Here is a 22,352-nt window from a genome sequence, read left to right on the forward strand (position 1 = left end):
GAACATAAAAAACAGCATCACTTTGTTTATGCAGTAAATGCAGGATGAAAAAATACCAGGATTAGTTTGTTGTGTCCATATGTTTTGGTGGGTTTTCTTCAGCCTGTGCAAATACAGGAGCAATAGTGTTATTTTTCTTTTCCTTAAAACCTACCAGAGAAAAAGATAGAGTCCCAAGCAGTTTTCCGATTAGCTGTCTTTCTTTTTACAATGATCTAACGAGAGTGTTTCTGGGAAGCCTTCTCTCTCAATGTCGGAGCGATGAGCCATGCCTGGCACATTGCATCGCTTCACCATGACATCTTTTTCTGCACGAGCATTCTGAAATGACTGGATGGATGAACTGTCTTGAAAGGACAGCCCACTGTGATTCGTAGTCCTAGTACTGCAACAGTGGGCATAAGACAAAAAGCCTTTTTCTAGCTCGTGTGCATCATCACTCAAGCATTTTAAAACATGGAGTCTGTTCTTTCAGCGCAAAGCACTCCCATTAATGTTAATAAAAGTCACACATTTACCTCAAAGCCAGATAAGATGCCTCAGTCTTTCCCCAGGAGTCCTAGATGATAAAGAAAGAGTATCTGTCCTTCTTTTCCTTTTGTAGTGGAGCAGAATGGAATAATGAAGCATAGGCAAAATCTGGCAACTTTTAAAATAAAGCTTTCCATTTGTTGACACTAGAAAAATACTAGTGTGGAAGCATAAATGTAAATGTCTCCATTTGTGCTTGATACTTTTCAGATTTGTCTCTCTTTTATACTCTAAAGGGAAAATAAAAATCATTTTGATTTCTGGAAGATAAAACAGCTTCTTAAAACATTTTACAGGCACTAGCCACTCATTTTCTCACTAATTCAAATCAAGCGTTCTTATCTATAGACTCTGAGAAAAAGAAAGGCGATGAAATACAATAGATGAAAGATGGGTAGAAATAGGAGCAGCATGAGAATCCTGCTCCTCATCTCTTAAGGGAGCATATCCTGTCATTCTGATTGAGCTAAACTACCTCTGATATTGGTAGGCCGACTGCACTGAAAATGCTTCATTTGCCAGTTATTAGCAAGATCATTTAGCAAATCCTTACATCCCAAAGTAATAGCATTCGACGATAGGGAAGTATCGTGTACCACTGTTCATCTAAGAATTACCATTTTATGTTTCGATGTGCTATGTCAGTCCACATGGTGAACCCTGTTCACTTTGAGCATATTGCGGTAGTTCAGTATTTTGCTCAAAAAGTAGGAGATTGCACGTGTAGTGGAAAGAAAATGGGTTTGAACACAGGCTCAAGTTTATTTAGTTGGTAAATACTTAAAGTGCTATGCACTCAAGTGCTCAACCTCTTAGTGGCTATGGTGTTTTGTGTATGGAATTGAATTTTTCTGAAGACCTATCACATTTAGTCTGCTCAGCAGTTTCCAAGGAATTACGTTGCTCTTACCTAACAAGGTTGCCAATATCCTACATGCTCCCTAATATGACTCAGGCTGGGCAATCTAAATATTCATCCCTAATGGCCGCAATGATTATTATGAGAGGGATACATGGACAAAACCGGCCAACCTGGAAATTTGCTGGAGCTTCCTGAAAAGAGGAGTAATCGAGCTATCCTCCAAGATCACAAGCTATAAGGGTGGTGCTGACTTAGTTTCCAGGTACGAGCTTGCTTGGGAATAAATTTCAGCCCACAGAGAAGGAAGCCTGCAGATCTTGAAAGAGTACACACAGGAGGGCCCTGATAATACGTTTTGAGTCTCTGCATCTAAACTTACCTGGGTCCACTTCTGGACATTTCAATGATATGAAATCAAACTTTTTTATTTTACCTTTTTTGTTTCATTTTGTTTAGACTAGTTTGAGTCTTGACAAGACCATTGGTTCTTCATTGGCAATAATGTTGTTTACCTTATAGATTTGGTGTGATGATTGAGATAATCTGAGTAAAAGTGAAATAGACCTACTACCTACAGCGTGCATTATCTGTATAGACTTGTTCCAAGTCCTTCACCTGCATCAGTGACCACAGGTGAAGGACTTGGAACAGCTTGGAACTTGAGGTGAAGGGAGAGAGTGAGCAATGTGCTTAAGCTCTCATGTGCTCTAGGAAGGTATCGATTCTTAAGATGAATCCTCATTTTCTGCTTGAAGTATCATTATTCCAAGTGAATTATGTTTATAATTTATACTAACAGGAAAGGGATAAAATCCTCTCAGCCACTAGTATGTATTAATTCAACAAATATTTATGAGTGCCTCTACTTACCAGGAACTGTCCCGGGTGCTGGGGATATAGCTGTGCGGACATTGTGAATCAGCTTCTGCTCCCATGGGGCTTACGGGTTAATATAGATGCAGGAATGTGCACAGAAACAGACTCCAAATAAAATTTGAGTCAGCATTTGGTTCCTGGAAATGTGAATAAGAAATTTGGTCTCGTTGCGTGATGAGGAACACCAGAAGGTTAAGCACCAGCTTATTTGATCGCTTTCTTCAGTCACCTACTTGTACATTTGATCCAATTCTGCACTCCTTGTCTTTTCTAATTTTAATATTGACAAAATGAAAAGGTAGGTTTACAGGTGGTCTCAGGACCCATGAATGAGGCACCCGCTGATGCAGGGGCAGTGAGACAGCTGTAAGTACTAGCCGGTCAGTAGTGGCCCCCACACTCTGCCAGGCTGCCACATTCAATGTACCAGGTTTATTTGCTCCCTGTCACACTACCTGGATCTTACTTGGAATAAAGAAAAATAGCCCAGTATAATATGTAACTGGTTTATCTCATTTAATTAATCATTTTAGGGCTTGTGTTGAATTTGGCCTTAGCTACTTTACTCATTCTAGCACTGTGTACAAAATGCAGTGTTCAAAAAGCGATATGCTGTGATTAGTGGGAGGAGGGCAAGCTTTAAGATTAAACAGATTAAGTCGAATCCGTGCTCTGCCACTTAGCATGTGGCAAGTAGGATTTCTTAATCCATTTTCTAAGTCCACAGAAGACTTGGCTGAACTCATGCAACAAATTTGTGTAGAGTTATTGTTTTTTCCATTCATTCTAATCATCTTCCACCCAAAGCCAAAAGTTCTTTCTAAATTTCTGTTGCCACAGCTGGATGGAAAGGGATGGGGGCTTATAAAATTATTATCAGGGATCTGTGGAATCATAGATACTTCATGTATTGCCTGTAAAGCAAATAAATAATACTATCTATCCATCTAATCTCTTGTTAAATGCTATTATTTTGAAGTATGTAAAGATAATCTTGAATTAGTAACTAAATAAATCTTCTTTAGAAATATTACCTAATTCGAAATAGCTTTTTGCAATTATTTTTTCAGTGGATGATAACTGAATAAATAATCTCATATGTGACTTACTGGATATTTTAAACTTAAAAAGGTTATTAAAAAGTTATAAATATTTTTAAAAGATTTCCCGCCTATTTATTTTGTTCTAATTGTTTTATGCCACTTCCAGTTTCATACTTCCTCCTCCCACCTTTTTTTTCCTCCAACTGTTTCACCAGTTTATATGTCCACAATCACCACTGGTTAACACTATAAAAATAACCTGAAAAAAAAAGTTGGCCATTGCTCCTTCTCTTGGCCTTTCTTTCAAAGAGCCCTGCTGAAGTGTATAAATCATACAAGTACTTCCATCCCATGTTACTGGAATTTTTTTTTAATGGCTTTTGTCCCCTCAGCCAGGGTCCTTCTTGGAGGTTCAAAGGGTACATATCAGTACACCAGTTTCGTGTTATATATATATATATAGCTGTATATGTATAGGTTCAAAGGGTACATATCAGTATGCCAGTTTCGTGTTTTTTATATATTCGTGTTTATATATATATATGGCTGTATAACAGCTTCTCCTCCACAGATTTCAGGGTACTCAACACAATGAAATTTCTCCTGCCACAGCTTGAGAAGACTGTCACACAAAGTCACATTTATTCAGCTTGCATTCACTCATGATCCCAGTGTCTTCTCTCCATCGTCACTCCAAACTACTGAAAATTGTTGCTGAATTCTCAGACTTGGAGTATCGTTTTACTTTACTTTTATTTTGAATGACAACTTTGTAAATTTTAATTTACAGAAAGTCTAAATAATAACAAAATCAAGAATATCTACTTTTCCCACTACCAAGAGTTAACTATTAAAAAAACCTGTCATATTTGCTTATCTTTTTTAAAGATGCAAAACATGACATTAAGCAAAAGTCCCCTTTAACCACCATTACCAGTCCCACTCCCAACTCATTTTTCAGAGACAATCATAATTAGAGTGCAGCTTTCCAGTTCGTCTAAATGCATATATATGTGACTACATAATACTGCTTTTGCATAGTTTTATTCATTTATTTTTATATTAGTATTCTTTCATCTTGTTTTTTTTTTTTTCCACCCAGCATTATGTTTTTGCTGTCTCTCCATGCTGTAGAGTATTTTATAAGGCTGTATTTGTTTATTTGTTCCCAACTTGGTGGTCATTTTGATTGCTTCCATTCAAAGATGTCATAAATACACATCTTCTTATGTTCATGAGAACTTTGCAAACATACAGCACTTATATATTTGTAATATAGGAAAGATTATGATACAGTGTTAAAACCTCAAGATTCTTCATGTGGTGGAGTTACATGGATGTTAAAATTTTCTTCACTTTTTCAGCGTTGATGGTAATATTTTGTTTTACCAGGTTTTCAAAAATTTACCTTCCTCTCGATTACCTAAATCTTTCCACATACCCCTCCCCATTCTCATAGATACCAATATCTCATTCTATTAATTCTTTGCCCAGTGTGCTTACTCAGAGGATGCACATACATACTGCTTTCCTGTGACACATTTCTGAGCAATAGCAAAAATAAATTTGATGAAAAAATCACAGAGAAAGATCTATTCTTTAAAATGCCAGCTATCAGGCTGATATGAATGACTTAGATTCAGGAAGTGACAAGTAATGTATTGTCATTTTTGAAACAGAAATTGCTAATCTTTAACCCTTGACCATCCAGATCATCACAGATAAGATTTCCTCGTTACTCCCTAAACCAGGGCAGCAGGAAGCTTAATCAATACAATGCATTTCTGTTTCTCCACATACCAGACCCCATTGAATATTTTATAGTGATAGCCAGGAGATTAAGCAAATATTTGAAGAAGAGAAAGAGGATAACGGTCAAGTGACAGGTTAAGGAGGAGGAAGAAAACATGAAATACTAACAATTTTTGTCCCAGAATTTGATTGGATTAAAAATTCTCAGACACATAGAGACAAGATATTGTATTTTGCCATGTGAAGAACTTTTATATTTCACTATCCTGTTTATATGTGGTTGGGGAAGAAATGGAGACCTGAATGCATATGAGCTGTGCCAAGTTCAGTGCTCTCTCCACTGTATGCCTCCGAGGGTCGTAGGTCAGTCAATGACATAGTTGTGTCAGAAAATAAATACTTCACTTTTCTACTCATGTTTGTTGTAAGTGCTAAATGTCATTGTGATGAACAGGGGCACTCAGTGTAGACAAGTAATGGCTTGGAAGGAGTTTGAACTTGCAGTCATAATGGCAGTGGCCTCTCATTAGCTGTGCGACCTTGGGCAAGTGGCCCTCTATCCTGTCGGTAAAGTGAACTGTTATTATGCATATGTGAAATCCTCAGATTTCACCACTGTCAAGCATCAGTTTCATTTCTTCTAGCTTCTTTTCTTTCAAAACTCCAACAAGTAGCAAATGTACTCATTGAGGTTTCAGGTATAAAATTAGTGCTATTTAGAAAAGCTGTGGTTGGGTGAGTGAATGAAAAGCCATTTATAGGACTGTTCAAAAGAAATTCAGAAGTATTCATTGCAAAGAATATATTTACATAAATAGAATACTGCTAATATCTCTTTTAGAGATGCTTTGCTAGATGGAAAAAAATAATTTGTGATTATTGTTATAATTCTGGAAATAAATACCTGTTGGTGTATGCTACTTAAATAGGTTTAAATCTAGATGACATTTGTACTATTAATGACTAAGAAAACATAAAGTAATAGCTATTGCAAAGCTTCTGCTTCTGCCCATGAAGAATTAAATGCTTCGGAAATTGCTCTTCTTCCATACAACCTAAAAAACTGACTGTGACCCCCCAAAAAGGAAAACAATGAAACGAGCCCTACAATGACCCCAGTTTCCAGGCTGTGGCACGGGGTGGGAGAACACAAATGTAGCCTGTAGTTTGCTGACTTGAGGGGATGAGATTGTCGTTTCAGGAGGCTGAAGCCGTCACAATTTTCAGATAGGAAAGAGGGGAGGAGGCCGCACGCACAGGGAGCTCTGGAGATCTGCAGAGGGTTCTCTTTGAATCTTTAGCTACATACTAATCTGCACAGGCTGAGAGTGAATCTTCATAAGCCAGGAAAAGAGCCACCAGAAAGCAAGGAGCCAGACAATTTCCAGAGCTCAGCAGCCTGAGTGAGGAAATCTGGTACAGCATGGGGGATTGCACAGAATTCTCAGAGGGGTCACATGTCATCTCAGAGCTTAATTAGCTCTAGGATAGTCTGCTCTGGGCCCACCCAAGGACAGCTTGACAGTAAGCCATGAGAGGGGCAGAATGACGTGCAAGTCAAAGTGCCACGAGAAAGACAAACGCTGATTAAAGGAAAACACCGCAACCTAACAGTCGATGACATAAAATTCACAAAGGCCAGTAAATGATTTTAAAAAATTACTCTGCTTACAAATAAGTAGGGAAATGTTCCCAGTGTCCAGGAGAAAGATCAATCAGTATAAAAGAACCATAAATGAGGGATAAAGGAATCAGGGGTCAAGGATCTTAAGGCAACATTGTAAGTTTTAAATGTGCTCAAGGATATAAGAGAAAAATGAAAAAGGTGACAAAAGTAATGGTGGACATGATAAAGAACCACATGAAACTTTGAGAGAGAAAAAATACAATATCCATAAAAAAATAGATTGAGATTAACATCAGATTATACACTGCAGAATATCAATGAATTTAAAGACAAAGCAATAGAAATCATTCAAAATGAAGTATGAGAAAGGCTGTAAACAATGAACAAAACCTCTGTGACTTATGATATGATATCAAGCCGTCTAACACATGTTTAATTAGAGTCCCAGAATAAGAGGAGAAATAAGGGTAGTACAGAAAAATATTTGAGGATCAAGAAAATCAACAAATCCCAGCAAAAATAAAAATAAAGAAGATTACACTGTGTCAGTGTCCAAGGAGAAGAGAGAAACTACACAGTAATTTGAATGGAAAAGGAATTTAAAGAGAAAGTTTAATATAAAGAATTATTAACTAATGGGGGTTGTGTAATGAGAGGTTGATTAGTAGGAAGTAAAGAGAACTCTAAGGAATGTAGGAGTAGCGGCTCTAAGGCACAGTCGCTTCCCCTAGGGCTGAGATGGAGAACTCAAAGAAGCCACCCTCCCAGGGCTGAGATCCAAATTTCATCCGGGCACAGCCGTGGCTCACGGATGGCAGAGAAGTCACCGTGGTGCCATGCTGTGGAATTTTCTAGAAATGTGCCCTTGGAAGTAGCTAAAATTTCATACCCAACGGTGCTAAGAAAAGCTAGTCATGGGGAGGCGTTTCACTGAAGGCACCCCACTACAACACCACCCGAGGGAGAACCAGGGAGAGCTGCTGGCCACGGAGTGCTGCTGGCCGCATGCTGCAGGCTCGTACCACGACCTGAATGGAAAGCACTTTCCTCCTGCAGTATCTCTCCAGACCTCTTTACTTTCCAAAGTTACAGCCACCTGGCAAGGGAAAAGTCGTTAAAGTGTTCATATCGATATTGGCAGATCAGACAGTAAAGTTTGAATTTGGAGCTAAGAGACAATAAATTGGTAACTGGCAGTCTTCCTATTGACTACTCAGCTCCTCTACACACCTCTGAGCTTCTGTACATCAACAAAACAACCCTATATCTGCATCTAACAAGATACATCCAACTGACAAGTCAAAGTTCTCATCTGTTCCCAAAAAGGAAAAAAATAAACATAGTTCTAATCATCATAGTCATCATAGTATTCATTGCTGACTATATTAATTCCTCCTCAAATTTAGCCACAGACCTATTGGATATTCTGTTACTTAAAAACTGAAATTGAAACCCAACTAATAATTTGTATATGAAATAAAAATGGGAAGAAAGAAGAAAGTGTCCAGGGTATACACACAAAATATGCAAATAATGAGGAGAAAATATACAAAGCTAATACTGTCTTCATTTTTGTAATCGGTGACAAGATCTGCCTATCTTACATCTCCCTTGCTCTCACTCAGGATCTCAGCTACTCTAGGTGCTTTACCTGGTGGAGTGACCCAAACATGCTTTCCTGAATGGTATAAGTCCTCAAATATTCCGTGTTGGTTCTAGTTTTTAATAACTTTAATTTGGGGCATGGAAGCACCAAGAGGCACTCCCGAGGGTCCCCTGGGCTCTCCGGACGGACTCGCTCGCCTTCATGGGGCAGCAGCAAGCCAGTTTCCCTTGGTTGTTCGGGACAATCACCCCTGTCAGTGCACTAACATTTTTGTTTTACCTTTTGGTTCAGTGGTGTAAGGAGCCCCAAATGGCCAGGTGTAAGTTTTAGTGATGCCATTGTTGTGTCCCCGATAGAAACATTTTCCCCTTTAAAACCATTGCCAAAATTCTATACCCAGCAAAATAGTTTTCAAAAATAAAATCAAAATAAAGACTTTTTCAGACCAACGGAAGCTGACGGTCATTCTTATTTTTGTCTCTCTGTGTGTAATTTACATAAACCTATCCTTTATTCATCAGCTTCTTTTTAAGTTGTATATTTGTTTTTGATTTTTTACAGTTTTATTATAAGAACATATGTATTTCTTTTAGACTTTCCTGCTTGGTATTCATTAGGTTTCACAAATATGTGGATTGAGATCCTTCATCATTTCTGGAAAATGTTTAGCTATTATTATTGTTTCTTCAGAGGTTGCTTCTGTTCTATTCTTTCTTTAGTTAGTGCTTCTGCTCCATTTTTTCTATTCTCTTCCTCTAAGTCTTCAATTAGACATATGATAGACCTTCTTCTTACTACATATTCTATGTCTCCTACACTTTTATTTAGACATTTTCTTCTATCTTTTTGTTTTTCTATTTTTCATTCAGCTAATTTCTTCTAATCTGTTTTTGTTTCACTCACACCCTCTTCGGCTGGGTGTGATCTGATAACCCCTCCCATTGAGTTTTTCATTTTGGTTATGGTATTTTTCAATTTTATATTTTCTACTTTGTTCTTCTCCAAATAATCTATGTCACTAGTTAATAGTTACCATTTTGCTGCTTACAATTTTAAGCTTGGCTTATAATAACAATAGGTGTTATCTAGTCTGTTGTCAGATGTGGGTCCCAGGCCTGGCTGGTCACAGGTCTGGCTGTGATCCAGGCTCGCGGTTAGGAATAGGACCCCAGATTTAGAATGTTACATAGTGTAGTAGGGCGCCTGCTCCTAAAATATGTGAACGTAAGTCAGCTTATTGTATTACACATGTGGGGCTGAATGCCACTATTGTATGTTGTCTGTTATATATGGAGCCATGTGGTCCCCTGGGGAGCAGGAGGGGAGCACAAGAAGGGGAGCAGAAGCAGAAGCAGGAGCAGAAGCAGAAGCAGGAGCAGAAGCGCGCTCCCCGCAATAGAACTGCGCTCCCTGCAATAGAACCGCACTCCCCGCAGAAGAAGAGCACTCTCCACAGTAAAGTTGGTGCCTGCCGTCTGTCTCTTATGCATTCTTCCAACTGGGCGTCTCACCACCGAAACCTTCCCTTCTCCATCAGCTTGGCGCTGACATCTGATAATTCCACTACTTAGAGTTCCTGTGGCTCAGTTTTTCTGTTATTTCTGCTGATTTTTGGTCATAGGATCTTATTTTTTGGATGCTTAGCTATCTCTGACCTTGTTGGACACTGAAATTATAGAAATAATTTAAAGTTCCAGATGATATAATCTTCTCTTGAATATCTTTAGGGTCTCCATATATTATAAAATTCTGTGTTATCTATCTGAGTTGATTAATGAGCTACAAATTAATGAGATTCCATTATATTATTTATAAATATATGTATATCTTCCTCAATTTATCTATCCATATCATTAAATGCTTTATTTAGGAAGCTAACTTGATCTCATAGCTAACTTTGGACAAATTATTTATATTCCTTTTTTTTTGAAAATTTGATTGAAACTGATTATATTACTATTCTAGTTTCCCATTTAAGTTCCTTGCTGTATACTACAAACATTTAAAAAATTATTCTAGATTTAACATTCTGAGTCCCATGACTTCTACAGTTTTAACTGATTAATAAATGTATTTATATTGCCTGAGTCAAAAAGCCATGTTTTCTTTAAAAGTAAATTTCTACACATGATCTATTTTTTGTTCATACTACTTTAGAAGATGGGCATGCAACCAATAGGAGAGTAATGACACTTTTGCACAAGAAAAGTCATATGGAATTACATTGTAATTTATCCTGATTATATTGATGGCATTTTATAGAATCTCAGAGATTTCGATCACTGCGATATGATTGCCTGGGGACGCTATTCAATAGCTACCTGCTGATGTTATAAAATGCTGTAGATAAAAGAAACAAGTTTTAAAAGTTACTTTGAGAAAATTTAAGTTTATTAATGATTAAGCTAGGAACTCACTCTTTTTTCTAAGACCTGCTGGTAATTGTGCCTCCTTGAATTCAATATTCATTCCAACAGAAAGATTAAACCAAATTGCAGCAGATCATAAGAATTTCTCTTTCCTTTCCACTCTCATTTCTTGCCAGGCTATCATTATATTCTACTTTAACTCTTCAATATTATTACATCTAACCGTAAGTGTCTTAGAGTTATCTCTCTGATTAGAACATTGTTTCTTTGGGGAAAATAAAGCTTTGAATTATACAATTTCTCCAAATGCTTCTAGGATTAGAAATACAATATTATTCAAATAAGTAGTATATATACACACACACATATATATATCAGTTTACTTAAAACGTTTCTTTTGAAACACAAAAATAAATATTGGTCTATTTATAACTGGATCACAAGATCTATTTCTCTTTTCCCCTGGCAACAAAATCATTCCCAGGCTTGAGATATAAGAATATGTATACATGAGGGAATTAAAATTATTTTGAATCTATTATCTTTTTTCCTACTCCATATCTCTTTATTTCATTGTATTACCCTCTCCTCATAGATTCTGTATTGAAATAAGACAACACAAAAAGGAGATAATAGATGCAGAAATGGATTTTTCCTTCATTCACATACAAGAAACCCCTGCATTTTGGTGTAGTTTGGTGTAGTTTGGGAGAAAGCAATTTAGCTTTTCTTTGATTTGTATTTTCTGATTTGTAGAATAGAACAGTAATTTCTCACTTCAGTGTTTTTTTAGTCCCCTTTTTGGGAAGCAGAGATAATCATATTTTTTCAAAAATTTAAATACTTTTTCATCTGTGAAGTTTCCTCTTAAGATTAGTTTAATACTTTTTTTCCCCAAAACAAGGAAGTTCAGAGGAGTACAAAAAGGACGGGGGAATAAAGAACAAGGTAGCTACCTAACCATCTTAGACCAAGCTTATATTTCTTTAGTCCTCTTAGTTTCTTTACTTACGTAAGGTTCACTGGACATCCAAGAAGGAGCCAGACCTGCAGCCTTGGGTCAAGAGACCAGATGCCACATCAGACATCTGAGTCTCAATGCCATGCGAGACCCAGCTCCTGTGTTCATGGTCTGATCCTTACTATGGATCTAACAACTAACGAACTTGAACCCATTTGAATACTTTAACCAAACTACTGTAGCACTAAATTAGATCCTAAGGCCTGGATTATATTATGGTGTCTGTATTAATTAGCTGAAAATATAAAATAGTATTTTTGAAGAACCAAATTCCTTTTCTCTGTGGAAGGAATAATATGAATCTTTTTTCCTTCTTACTTGAATAACTTCCTTGTGTCCTACCGATTGTCTGTGCAAGTCAGTGTGTGTATCCACATTGATACTGAATGCATCTTGAAACTTTTGATTGTGTTCTTCTCCATTCTTTCATAAATACAACATCAATTTCCCATTCAGTGCTGTTAAAACTTTTGTTGTTTAATTTTTGCATTTGTATAGTTCATTGTTAACATCATTATAATGCCTTTGATACTTAAATCTGGACAAAATACTCTCCGTTGAGTTTAAGAATAGGTAATAGACAAGAGATATAACGGCTTCAACACTTCATTGGTTTAAGAATGCCATTGGCCAATCCCAGTCTAAGCCACCATAGCATAGAGCAGAAGTCCACTCATGATCCATTTACTGCCCTAGCATACTTACCACCCTTTCCTATTTGCTACCTTGATCTTGGAACTAGCAAGGGAACACTGCTGCTTGAAATGTATGGTATAGATGGGAACAGAAGTGCCAGCTAACTCAGTCCAGCATTTCTGAGAGCCAGAGAAAAAAAATCATTGTTTCCTTTTTAACCTTTATATATTATCAAGTGAAGCAACCAAAAAATGTCAGCACCAAATGCCACCAGAGACGATTCTGGTAGTATTGTTATATTGCTATTATTGCATTCATCAGAAAGAAAACAGGCTTGGCAGTTGGCGGTACCGCTGTTATTTACCTTGAATCACACATTTGGGACCAGCTTCTTCATTCCTAGAAAAACTCACACACTCATTACAAATGGTCAGCAACCAGCACACAATCTTCTTTGTAACACTTCATCCAAGACTGGAAAGGAAGCAGCATATGTATAGAATAACTGGTTGGTTAGAACGGGAGGCAGGCAGGTCCTACTGGTTAATGGTGGTATTCTCTTTCAACAGTTCATTTTCTGACTCTGCTATAGGCAGATTAATGCCCCCTGCCTCCCACTTCCCCCACCCAGATGTCTATGTTCTAATCTCAAGAATTAATGAATGTGTTTGGTTACATGGTAAAGGGAAATAGGTGGCAGATGGAATTAAGGTTGCTAATCAGTTGACCTTGAAATGGGGAGATTATCCTGGATTATCCAGGTGGGCTTGTGTAATCACAAAGATTCTTAAATGGGGAAAAGAAAGGCAGGAGAGGAGGTCAATGTAATGCAATGTGAGAAGGGTTCCACCTGCTGTTGCTGGCTTTGAAGATGGAGAAAGGGGTCACAGGCTAGGCATGTGGGTGGCTTCTAGACACCAGAAAGGGCAAGATAGTGAATTCTCCCCTAGAGCTTCCAGAAATGAATGCAGCCCTGCTGACTCCTTGATTTTAGTCTGGTGAGACCCATTTCAGACTTATGAATTATAGAACTGTAAGATAATAAACTTGTGTTGTGTTAAGCCACTAAGTTTGTGGTAATTTGTTACAGCGGCAATAGAAAATTAATACAACACCCTTAATTATCTCACCATTCATTCAACTGGATCATGGAGCTTAATGATGGCAAAGTAGTTAAATCGTTTGTTTAAAATTATTTTTTAAGTTCACCTATATTGTTGTCAGAGAGATAGAGAGAGTGCCTATCATCTAATAGTCCCAGAACTGCTGTTGCTGACACAGAAATTTTAATGGACATCAGGAATACTTTATGAAATTTAGAGGTTTTAATACAACTCAGGAAATTTCTGCTTCTGGAGAAATTTCAGAATAATTCAGATATATATTTTTTTAAATTAGAAAAATAATTGCTAACTATACAAGTTAAAAAAAAAGGTAGAGCTAGAGCAGGTGATTTATTGGAGCCGGCTCGTACTGGCTTGGAGGAGACAGTTCTTAAAGTTTTGGGAATTTCGTGAGCTCTGAAATTGTCTGCAGTGAATGTTTTACTCCTAAGAAAGCAGCAGACACTAACTACAGTGGGAACGTTGGTTGCTAAACCTGTAGTAGCACAGCACCTGTTAGAATCCTCTTGGAAGAGCATCCTTAACACGTGCTGTGCATCTCACTCCCATGACCACCCACTACTATTAGTATAGTGTGCATCATCCAGATTCCTTTCTATGTAGTTACATATATCTTTGGGCTCCCCGACAAAACATATAATTTTATTAGCATTTGTTCTCTTTATTTTTTTTTTAAAGTGACACGATAAACTTACGGTTCTGTAGCTTGCTTTTCTCCCCTTCAGCAAAATCTTGGAGATCTGTTCATGTGTGCTCATATTTTAAACTATATATATATGTATCACATATGTTATATACATATACATATACTATCATATTGTTTAATTTATGTAACAATTGCTCTGTTTATGAATATGTGCATAGTTTAAAATTTTTTTACCACTACAAATAGTGTAGCAATGGAATTCCTTATGCCCATTTTCTGGCCACTAGTGCCTAGGATAGATAATGACACTTGGGATTTCTAGGTTTAAGGGTGTGAGCATTTGTAATTTTGTTATATTCTGTCACATTCTTGGTTCTGCCAGCAGCGCATGGCAACCTGCCTTTTCTGATTGATACCTAGGTGTAGTCCTTTTACATTTGCCAACATAATAGATAAAAAGTGGTCATTTTAATTCGTGTTTCCTTGATCACTACTTACATTTAACATAGTTTCACATTTATTGGCTATTTGTCTATATTTTCAGGGAATTACTTGTTCTAGTGCTTTCCTCACATTTTTATTTTTTTGTCTTTTTCCTAATCAATTTGTAGGCTACGTTCTAGATACTAATAATTTTGCCTATTATTATGTTACAAGTATTTTCTCCTAGATTGTCTTTTGATAGTATTGTTTTTTTCCATTTTTAAATAATCTTTTTTATTTTTCAATAATGCTCAATTTACAGTAAAGTTGCAAAGGTAATATAGAGAGTTCCCGTATACTCCTCACTGTTTTCCCTATCGTTAACATCATTTCACATTATTATTGTACATTTGTCATAACTAATGAACTAATATTGATAATGTCACAAACTAACATCCATACTTCATTCACATGTTATTAATTTTCTCCACTGCCCTTTTTCTGTCCCAGAATTTCATTCAGGATACCAAGTTATGTCCGCTGTCAAGTCTCCTTAGCCTTCTCTGGATTGTGACATGTTCTCAGTTTCATTTTTTAAAATGACTTTAACAGCTTTGAGGAGTACTGGTTATGTATGTATTTTGTAGAATGTTCCTCAATTTGGGTTTTTGTGATTTTTTTTATGGTTTGACTGGGATTGTGGTTTGAGGAAGAAGATCACAGAGGTGAAGTGTCACCTCACCATATCATATCAGGGGTACATACTCTTTTCATGACTTATCCCGGATGATGTTTACCTTATCTCCTGGAGAAGGGAGTATTTGAAGTAGGAAGCATTAAGTGAATATAACTTGCAATCATACATTTGCTTTTTACTTTTCTTCTATAGAAATTAAATGTTGCCTTAATAAGAGCTAATTGACACAAAAGAGAAATCAGAATATAGATAATTGAGTTTATTGAATAATCCCAAGTAATTGCATATTAAATATTTATAAGGTCTGTTGTTTTTATGAATTTATTTCTGAAAGATGGATTTCACCCATGAGATTACATTGGTTAAACTTCCTTTGAGGCTATTTGGTAAAAAGGGATGGTTTTATATGTTTTGTATATTAATAGTAAGTAATATGACAGGAAATAAACAGAATGAAAAATAGTACAGAACATATTGCATTTATAATAGTATAAATTTGCAATTACATCTAATGACCAACATTAAGTACAGTGTATTAAATTATTCAAATTGCTCTTCAGTATAAATTATTCCATTGATTAGATTTACTGTGGTAGCTTTGAGATGTAAACTAAATATTGTGACATTCTTTAATTGAAATAAATGCTTGTACTTCAATTAATGGTAATTTTTTAGGTCATTAACTCTAGAAATTTATTTTTATAGTCTATTCAGAATTCTACAATCAAATGAATTGAGACATAGGCATGTGATTTTATTAAGAACAAATCAGTGTTATAAATCCGATGACTTTTCTTGATATAATGATAAGTAACATAAAATTTGCAATGCAAAAAGTGAAAATGTCTATGTTTGTCTCTCCTAAATATTGTTAAGTCAAATATATCTACTTCTTTCCAAATAATGGTTTGCGGGCAAATGATATCTAGACCTTATGGTGTGTAACTTTTGCTTAACTTCTCTTAGAATTCTTCATTAGCCCCATAAAATGTAGTCACATTCTTACCTAAAGCAAAGAGTGGGCAGAGTTAGTCTGGTCATGCCAAAGCGCATGGGTGTCATCAAGAAGGGAAATATCTTTATGAAGTATCTTATAAACTTCACCAAGGGCTAATCACCTCACTTCAGTAACATTAGAGTGGAAACACTGAAGGACATTGAACAAAATATCAATGTCTAGATAATATTTCTCAAACTACAGGAAAAACACCCATATCAAAATCTCCTGGAGTACACACTAAAATGTAGGCCCACTGAATCAGATGCTTAGAAATTGAGGAAGCATCTGCATATTTACCATCTCTTTAGGTATCTTTATGCATACTGAAGTTCAAGATCCACTGGTATGAAGAATAATAATGTTTTATTTATAATATGTGAGGGACAATAAGAATAAATATATGAAGTTCTCAATTAGAAAAGTCTCACCAAGTAAAATATCTGTCACGAGCTCTTTTTTGTTTCTGAGGATCTCATATTTCATAGAGCTTGCCTTTTCTTTATTCCTTTAACACTTTGTGGTTATTGACGTTACACTTGGCCTTGTAGTTATTATCTATCTCTGTAGTACTAGACTATAACCGCCTTGAGGGCAGACGTCATGTGACATCATCTCTACAACCGTATAGCACTTAATTGATTGGGGTCACATAAATATTCAATCATATGAACTGGGAAAACAATTAGCTGATTAAACTGAGACAAAGTATAACCATTGCACAACGTTTGTATTATTATTAGCCCCAATGATAAATTAATATAAATGACACTGCAAACAATAAACATAGTTTTTGCCCACCAGAAATAAATGCAATCTGTTCTGATTATCTCCGAACATCTTCCTAGAATATTGCAGGGTAAACCTCTTCTACACTTTGCTTTACATTTATACAACAGTTTCTTCAGCCTTGAGAGACACTTCTCTGGGACACATATGGTAATGTCCATTAGTCATAAGGGAACTAATGTTGGGATGAAATATATACTGACTCTTGCAAATATTATTTATGGTTATTTAGATAATGATAACAATAAAGATAATACAGAAAACATATTATAGATACTTAATTCATTTGAACCTGGCAATAACAGGTGAGTAGGTATTGATTTCAACTTTCTACCTCTTAATTGCTAGAAAATTATGAGATCTCCTTCCCTGTATCTTGTCAATGAACTCAAAATGCTTTTCCTGTTCCTTGGTTTGGGGATGGGGTGGGAGGGTCAATAAAGCAAGACTAAACAGATATGGCGATTATGTTTTTTTCTGACTTCATCAATCTGAGCCACATAATTATCTCATAAATGACAATAACACCATTTTATAGGTCGCCTGTCTTTTGGAGATGTCATCACACGTGGGAATTACTTTATAAATTTAATACCTTTCAGCTACTAACATTGGTGAATTGCCTTCCACAAGCTCAGCTCTGTGCAGTCCTGAACGGCCATGGCAGGTCACACTGAGAAATGTGTTCAAACCCAATCCCTGCCAGCAGGGGTGCTCTAGCTCTAGTGCCTGTCTTTGGTTTCAGTGTCCAGTGTGTATGTTCTGTCCTTTGTCCCTGGGTGTCTGCGTGGGCTCAGTCCATAGACTACTTTCTGGTGTGCGCTTTGGCTCTCTGATGAACTGGCAGCCTTTCTGTGAACCCCATCTTTCTTGGTTGGGACCCTAGGCCTTATCACTCTCCAGGTTCAAATTTGTACTTGAATCATTTGTCATCCCAGTGATTAAGCAAGGGCATGGTCAATAGTGGCTATAGACTTGACTCTAGACTTGACTGTCTTGTCAATCAAGAGAGATGTCATCTTTGTTTTACCCACTTCTGCCTGACACCCTAAATAGTGAACCAAGCCTTGGTTGACAGTTTTATTCATCTGTTTCTCAGAAGACATATGCCATGTTAGGATTAAAAACAAAATTAAAATTTTGAAAATTTACAACAAAACAAGATAAAACATTTAAAGTAGACAAAAAAGGATTTTAAGTGGTGTTATATTGTCCATAGCTCACAGTGATCCAAGACCAGTTGACAGGTGATATGGCACATGCTAAGGCAGGTGACCATGGTTTGGGTAGTGGGTTATTGGCATTTTTTTCCTGGTCACCCAGCATATATTACCTCTTCTCCATTTCTCTTTGGAAAAATGCTTCTCCCTCACTGTGCCTAGTCTGGGTGGGATGGTAACAGGTGCCTGACCTTATGTGAGGGAAACCAGAGGGATCTCTGTATCTCCTTTCTTCAGTCCTTGATATTATCATCTTGCACATGGCAAAGGTGAAACTGTATAAACTCTGAGAAGCTGCCTCTTTTGACTTTTCCGAGCAGGGTTTTTCAGTCTGCTCTCTAGATGGGAGCTTTTCCAGATTTTTCTAATAAATTACCCTATGTTTCATCTATCCAGAGGTCAGCTTTTGTTGCTTGAAATTGAAGAATCCCCAACCAGTAAAAAGGGTAAGTAATGAGAAGCATTGCATTGTCTGGGAAGTGTTGCTGGTTATCTGTTTTGTTTCAAATAGGGCAAAGGACACTTCTATTTTTACTGTCATAGTATTGTTATTTTCAACCTGTGATTGCCTTAAGTTTACTGTTCTAGCCTATAACTCAGGAATACATGTTCATATTTACCTTCTTTACATCTTAAAGAATTTGCAAAGGAAACATTTACAAAGTAGTAATTCCTGTAGATGATGACATCTCTGGGAGCTGCATGACCTATAAAATGTTATTAGTTCTATGACATTCAACATATAGTCATGTGCCACATCCTTTAAACTTTGCATTAACCAAATCATTAATGAAATTAGCAACACAAGCCAGCCTCATTAGTTTTAATTCATTCATGATGTATAATAAAATTCAAAGAACATGTGGCCGGTATCAGCCTCAATAGCTCTCAATAGCTCTCATCACTGGTTTAAATGAATGCTGCTTCTCACCTAATTCACAGAGTTTGATTGCCACATAAGCTTAATTAATTCATAATTGATGCCTTAGCCTTCCCATTCCCAGGAAGACTGTCATTGTTTACTGACTTCTATGATTTACTGTTGGAGAAAAAGAACAGTCTCTGTGGGGTTTGCAGTGTTGAAGCAAAGCATTGAAGACCATGACCATCAGTTGGAGAAATGTCACTGCAGCTTCTAAATCTTGGACTGTCTATCGGATAGTTTTTATTAAACTTTAATTTTTATAACAAAGAAATCTGAACACTGCATTTTTCTTATCTTTTATGTGGAATTTTTATTTTTTATTTTTTTCAGCTTTATTGAGGTATAATTGACAAATAAAATGGTATGTATTTAAGTTGTATAATATGACCATTCGATCTATATGTACACATTGTGAAATGATGTCCACAATGAAGTTAATCAATACATCTGTCTTAGCTGCCATTTTTTTTTTTTTGTGGTGAGAATGCAAAAAAAAATTAGCAAATTTCAAGAAGACAATACAGTATTATTAACTATAGTCACCATGTGCACATTAGGTCCCCATAATTTTTTCATCTTATAACTGAAAGTTTGGACTCTTTGACCAACATTTCACCACATCCCCATCCCCTGGCAACCACCATTCCACTCTCTGTTGCTGTGGGTTCCATATTTTTTTAAGTGTGAAATATTAAAAAGAAAAAATTTGATCTTTATGGAATAATAATTTACTTATTTTTCTGGAAATTTGCAAAGAAGTAGTATATGAGACTTTGCCTTTCTAACAACAGATTTACAAGGTCTCTTTACTTTTCACTTTCAGATTTATACCCACGGTAGAAAAACATGTACAGTAAGTCCTGTGGGGAGATGATGCCACCACGAATTAAGATCTTTGACAGCAGAATGACTGATTGTGTGGCTGGGTAGTCAAAATGTCTTGAAAGCAGCAGATTTCTCTCTTGTTATCTCCGTTTCCTGGGAAGTGTCAGCCAGCTGGGCAAGGAAAGGTTAGTTGTGTTGAAAGTGATGATTCTCATTGTCGCCACCAGAGGATGTTCTAGGAACGTTTTTTTTTTGTTTTGTTTTTTTTTGTTTTTTTTTTGTTTTTTTTTTTTTTTTTGTTAGAGCAACTCATGTTAACGAAAGTAGCCAGTCCTTCTAACAGAGGTAGCATAGCTTCTCTGAGGATGTGGAAAATCTCAATGTCAACAGCAGCTCATAAAATGGAAAAAAACTCACGTTATTGGCCATGTGCTTAAAAAGTCTGAGGCATTTAACGTAACTATTCTTGAATCATTACCATGATACTGACAAGCAAAGATATTTCTGAAAAATATATCAAATTTAGTCCTTAACTATGTGGTAAATAGAGAAAATTTCTAGGCTACCTACATTATAATTTTTTTTTTTTTGAGTTTTGGGAAAGTAGCCATTTTGACTATTAGATTTTTTTTTTTAATTACTATAATTCTTGAGGTGAGACTAGAGTAGGAAGAGACACAGAGAAGAGAAAAAAGTAAATGTTTTTAGGGGAATTTTAGCGTAGTGTTCTGTAGAGAGGAAAGGGGAAGGAGAGGGAAATGTGCCTTACATGCACTTGAAAAACAAAAGAGTAGCAAAAGTGCCTGTTGTAGATAAGACCTGTAAAAACTGATACCTTTTTTTAAAATAATAGTCTTTTATTTTTCAGTTATAGTTAGCATACAACAGTATATTAGTTTCAGACATACCACATAGTGATTAGATGCCTCTGTCACTCACAAAGTGATCACCTCAATAAATCCAGTACCCCTCTAACACCATACATAGTTATTATAATATTATTGGCTATATTCCTTATGCTATACTTTCTGTTTCTGAGTGGAGGCTGTTTTCACATCTTGGCTATTGTTACTAGAGCTTCAATATATCTATTACTATAAGGTTCTGATTTATTTTTTATATGATTCTCATCTTAGTGACAGCTGTAATTCTTACACCAAAAAAGAATTAGCAACTGAACCCCTAAAGGCATGGACTGCAGCAGTTAAGTAGAATTCTTGTACAAGTCAAGATCATAGTTGCAGTCCCCAGGAGTCCCCAACCCCTGGGCCACAGATGGGTGCCAGGACACACAGCAGGAGGTGAGCTGCAGGTGAGCAAGCAAAACTTCATCTGTATTTGCAGCGGCTCCCCGGCGCTAGTATCACCGCCTCAGCTCCACCTCAGATTATCAAGCATTAGATTCTCATAGGAACACTGGTCCCTGGTGCCAAAAAGGTTGAGGACTGCTGATTTAGACAACAGAGGTCTAAGGTAGCTCATAGAACTATTATAAGAATGAAAGGAAATAACGGATGTAATGTAAGTAGCCAATGCCTGGCCCATAGTAGGAGTTGAATAAATATCAACTATTATTTCATTATTTTTATTTCTTGTCAGCCATAGTTGTACCACACCTAGAGCCAAACTCTGTTGGATTTGGAAGAAAAGCAGAAATTCTCATCTTCAGAAGGTTTGAAGAATTATCTGAATGGTAAAAAGATTCTACGAGAGGCCCTCTGGGCTCCTTCCTGGAGCACACCTCACTAGAATCGCTGATCGTGTCATTTAATTATTAACACTCTTATGATTCAGGTTAGGCCGATTTTCATCACAGGGTTATTAACATTCCTTTATCCCTTTATCCCAAGTAACACGAATAGTAGTGAATCTTAGATTATTAGGGTGAGTGAGGGCAGCCCAAGACCAAATGGGCCTGCGCTGGGATCACCTAAGAGGTGCTGGTTTCAAGCAGCCAGTGTGTCAGGGAAACATTTGCTAAATGACAGGGCTCTTGATAGAGTGACGGGAGGGGACAAATGGAAGGGAGAGATAACAGAAAAACACTTCCCTTCTGCCCAGTGCGAGTCTGGTATCCAAATTAGACTCTGGTGTTGGTATTTACTATTATTCACCAGCTTAGTTTTCTAAAAAGAAAAAATTAAAAAGCCATCTGGGGAAAGTATCTGAACCTTGTTACTACTTAGAAACAAATGCATTTATCAGTCTTTCACTTCACATCCCTTTTCAATTTATTTCCTAATAATGTTAGTTACTTAAAAGTCACTACAACCCAGAGTTGCTAGATTTTACCAGAACTGTATGTGAAGGTCAAGATTCCAATAAAAATGCTGTGGTAAACAAAATTTGGGTCCTAAATTACAGACATTACTTTGTTTAAGTG

At 36.6% G+C, this 22,352-nt stretch overlaps 1 protein-coding gene across 3 annotated transcripts in view; it reads left to right on the forward strand.

Moving 5' to 3' along the window:
- Positions 1–22,352, forward strand: part of CA8 (carbonic anhydrase 8) — a 140,081-nt gene that overhangs the window by 103,601 nt on the left and 14,128 nt on the right. The window contains exon 9 of one of the 3 annotated variants that reach the window (XM_039868876.1): positions 18,616–18,635. The exons of the other annotated variants lie outside the window; for them this stretch is intronic. The gene's annotated coding sequence lies outside the window, so the exon portion shown is untranslated. Of the gene's footprint in view, positions 1–18,615; positions 18,636–22,352 lie in introns of those variants that run through there. 3 annotated transcript variants of the gene reach the window in all.

Source organism: Pteropus medius, unplaced genomic scaffold (assembly GCF_902729225.1).
Source record: "Pteropus medius unplaced genomic scaffold, Ma_sr-lr_union100, whole genome shotgun sequence".
Taxonomy (NCBI): domain Eukaryota; kingdom Metazoa; phylum Chordata; class Mammalia; order Chiroptera; family Pteropodidae; genus Pteropus; species Pteropus medius.